Source organism: Salmo salar, chromosome ssa04 (assembly GCF_905237065.1).
Source record: "Salmo salar chromosome ssa04, Ssal_v3.1, whole genome shotgun sequence".
NCBI classification, from domain to species: Eukaryota; Metazoa; Chordata; class Actinopteri; order Salmoniformes; family Salmonidae; genus Salmo; species Salmo salar.
In genome coordinates this window covers 18,568,641-18,572,878 of record NC_059445.1, presented here as the reverse complement: position 1 = coordinate 18,572,878, position 4,238 = coordinate 18,568,641, and the positions used below count along the sequence as shown (strand labels likewise).

Genomic DNA, 4,238 nt, shown 5'->3' with positions numbered 1-4,238 from the left:
TTGTTTTATTGGCGAATCGCAATCAACTGCCAGGTGCATACACCACCACCTACTGTACTGGAGTGTGAGGCCCGTTACGACCTATATACCACTATATTATCTTAACTAACCCAGAATTTATAATAAAATAAAATTCCCCACAAACTTTCCTACTTCCATCACCTCACCCAAAATGGGACCGCAGTGGAGAAGGTGAAAAGCTTCGAGTTCCTCAACGTACATATCACTGACAATCTGAAATGGTGACAGACAGCGTGGTGAAGAGGGCGCAACAGGGTTGGGCTCAATTTGAATTGAAGTCAGTCAATTCAGGAAGTGATTTATATATATATATATTCTTTTGACAAATAGATTCTTCTTTTCAGCGTATGTAAAATAGATGCTGTTTTTTCAATCATTGAATTGGAATTTCAGTTTATTTCCTGAAATGACTGCCTTCAATTCAAATTGAGCCCAACCCAGGTGTACATTGTACAATCACTTAGTGACAGAGAGCCTCAAATATCACATTTATTTGTAAATATCCAGGGCAAATTAATTCCTGTTTCAGTCATGGCTTTGGTCATGTTCGCGTGGGTCAAACAAAAACACCCTAATGATTGGTTGAACCAGAACAGCTGAGAAGTTCAGCTACGGCTACTACTTTTTTCTGCATGGACTGCAGACCGCAAACAAATATTGTACAGAGAAGCATACAGGTTTATATAAGAAACTCTTTGCTGTACACACAGAAACATGACATTATTAAATGTTAACCACAGTCAAGCCATCTCTAACACTGTGATTCAAGAACCTAACAATATGGAGCCATTGGAGTTTGTTGTTATTATTATTATTATTATATAAAATCCATATGTGTTTTGGTTCGACTGAGATAAGGGAAACTCGGTACCTGCAATGACACAAAAATAACCAAGTCAGTCAGCACAGAGTCAATTTTGTATTTCATTTAAACAAAACGGTCATACACACAATTTGAAGTACAATACTTTTATTGCACAAAACAATATGTGTCATGTAGAATAACTTTTCTCACTATGGTAACACTTTTTTCTGTAAATATACAGTGCATTCGGAAAAGTATTCAGACCCCTTCACTTTTTCCACATTTTGTTACGTTACAGCCTTATTTTAAAGTGTATGAAAAATATTTCAAAAATCCTCATCAATCTACATGCAATACCCCATAATGACAAGCAAAAACAGATTTTTTTAAATTCTTGCAACAAAAAACAAAAAAAGTTGAAATACCTTATTTACATAAGTATTCAGACCCTTTGCTATGAGACTCGAAATTGAGCTCAGGTGCATTCTGTTTCCATTGATCATCCTTGAGACGTTTCTGCAACTTGACTGGAGTCCACCTGTGGTAAATTCAATTGATTGTACATGATTTGGAAAGGCAAACACCTGTCTATATAAGCAAAAACTGAACCTTGAGGTCAAAGGAATTGTCGATAGAGCTCCAAGACAGGGTTGTATCGAGGCACAGATCTGGGGAAAGGTACCAAAACATTTTTGCAGCATTGAAGATCCCCAAGAACACAGTGGCCTCCATCATTCTTAAATGGAAGAAGTTTGGAACCACTAAGACTCTTCCTAGAGCTGGCCGCCCGGCAAAACTGAGCAATCGGAGGAGAAGGGTCATGGTCAGGGAGGTGACCAAGAACCCGATGGTCACTGTGACAGAGCTCAAGAGTTCCTCTGTGGAGATGGGAGAACCTTCCAGAAGGACAACCATCTCTGCAGCACTCCACCAATCAGGCCTTCATTGTGGCCAGACGGCACATTACAGCCCGCTCTGAGTTTGCCAGAAGGCACCAAAAGGGCTCTCAGAACATGAGAAACAAGATTCTCCAGCCTGATGAAACCAATATTGAACTATTTGGCCTAAATGCCAAGCGTCATGTCTGGAGGAAACCTGGCACCATCCCTATGGTGAAGCATGGTGGTGGCAGCAGGGATGGGATGTTTTTCAGCGGCAGGGACTGGAAGACTCGTCAGGATCGAGGGAAAGATGAACAGAGCAAAGAACATAGAGATCCTTGATGAAAACCTGCTCCAGAGCACTCAGGAACTCAGACTGGGGTGAAAGTTCCCCTTCCAACAGGACAACGACCTTAAGCACACAGCCAAGACAATGCAGGTGTGGCTTCCGGACAAGTCTCTGAATGTCCTTGAGTGGCCCAGCCAAAGCCCGGACTTGAACCCAATCGAACATCTCTGGAGAGACCTGAAAATAGCTGTGCAGTGACGCTCCCCATCCAACCTGACAGAGCTTGAGAGGATATGCAGAAAAGAATGGGACAAACTCTCCAAATACAGGTGTTTCAAGCTTGTAACGGCATACCTAAGACGACTTGAGGCTGTAATCACTGACAAAGGTGCTTTAAAGCACTGAGTAAAGGGTCTGAATACTTATGTAAATGTGATATTTACTGTTTTTGCTTGTCATTATGGGTATTGTGTGTAGATTGTTGAGGGGAAAAAAAATGTAATCTATTTTAGAATTAGGCTGTAACGTAACACAATTTGGAAAAAGTCAAGGGATCTGAATACTTTCCGAATGCACTGTAAATAATTTTTTTGTAAGTCTTGTACCCTCAACTTGATCAAATACATTTTAGAACACTTTGGAAAAGGTTCAACATTACACACATCTTCACTACTTCATGTCATGTAAAGGTACATAGTTGTCACTCTTCATCAGTGAAACATTTTTACAGACACCATCACACCAACCATCACCATATCATCTACTCTGTCTCATCATACTCATTCTTTCCTCAGTTCACCTCATCCAGTTCCCTACTACATCCAAAACCAACAGAATGAACGACAAACAAACTAAATAGTACTACGTATCACTACACACTGAGTGTAAAAAAATTAAGAACACCTGGTCTTTCCATGACAGACTGACCTGGTGAAAGCTATGATCCCTTATTGATGTCACGTGTTAAATCAATTTCAATCAGTGTAGATGAAGAGGAGAGGTAAAAAAAAGAAGATTTTTAAGCCTTGAGACAATGTAGACATGGATTGTGTATGTGTGAATGGGCAAGACAAAATATTGAAGTGCCTTTGAACGGGGTATGGTAGTAGGTGCCAGGCGCACATATTTAAGTGTGTCAAGAACTGCAACACTGCTGGGTTTTTCATGTTCAACAGTTTCCTGTGTGTATCAAGAATAGTCCACCACCCAAAAGACACCCAGCCAATTTGACACAATTGTGAAAAGCATTGGAGTCCCCTCCAATACTTTTGACATCTTGTAGAGTCAATGCCCCAACGAATCGAGGCTTTTCCGGGGGCAAAAGGGGGTGCAACACAATAATAGGAAGATGTTCCTAATGTTTTGTACACTCAGTGTACATGGCTTGTGTGCATTTTCTGCTGGAGTATTCTGAGGTAGCTCCTTTCTGAGAACCTCTTCCGGCAGTGCATACAGGCAAACAACCTCTCTCCTGTGTGCATCTTCAGGTGCACTCTTCAACTGGTGCTGGTGGGAGAACCTCTTCTCACACTTGGAGAAGCTGTAAGATTTCTCCCGTGTGGACCCTCTGGCGCCTCTTCAGCTTGTACGAGTGGGAGAAAATGGCCCGGCACATGTGTAAGCCGACCACTTTCTCCCCCATGTGCATCCTCTGGTGGATTTCCACCTGTTCGGGGAAATTGAAGGCTTTCCCACAGAACGGACAAGGGAAGCGCTTTTTTTTGCCACCGGATCTACTAATATAATTTTTTCTACTGTCCTTTGTCAATGGGCTTGTGTAACCATTTAGTGTTGAGGCACTGGCATTGTCTGAGGTCTGGTTTAACATTAGGAGAGTGTGAGGAGGACGAAGGCCAGGGAGTGTCTGTGTTGTCACAGGGTCCATGTTCCAGTTGATAGATCCTATAGAAGGCAGGCTGAAGGCAGCACCTGTTAGGGGGTTAACCTGAGGCGCCATCAGTCTCTCTGAATCACAACTATAGGAGCAGGATGGAGCATCGCTAGCCGAGTTTGTCTGTTCTCTCACGCAGCATACAGACACCTCCCTGTCCTCGCGGACCAAATCTACGCCACACCCTGGTCTCAGCCAATCTGTTGTCATGGAGACTAACTTTGGTTGTTGTTTTATGTTCTACTGTCTGTTTCTGGTCATGGTTAACAGTGTTGTTCCCCAGCACTGAGTTAAGGGAGCTGTCCCATCCACTGACCTCCACTATGTCGCCTCTGGTCCTGGCCTGCTCGG

General features: G+C 42.6%; 1 protein-coding gene across 1 annotated transcript in view; it reads right to left on the bottom strand.

Moving 5' to 3' along the window:
• LOC106602437 (oocyte zinc finger protein XlCOF29-like) overlaps nucleotides 1-4,238 on the bottom strand; it is a 395,249-nt gene that overhangs the window by 237,164 nt on the left and 153,847 nt on the right. The window lies entirely within an intron of this gene.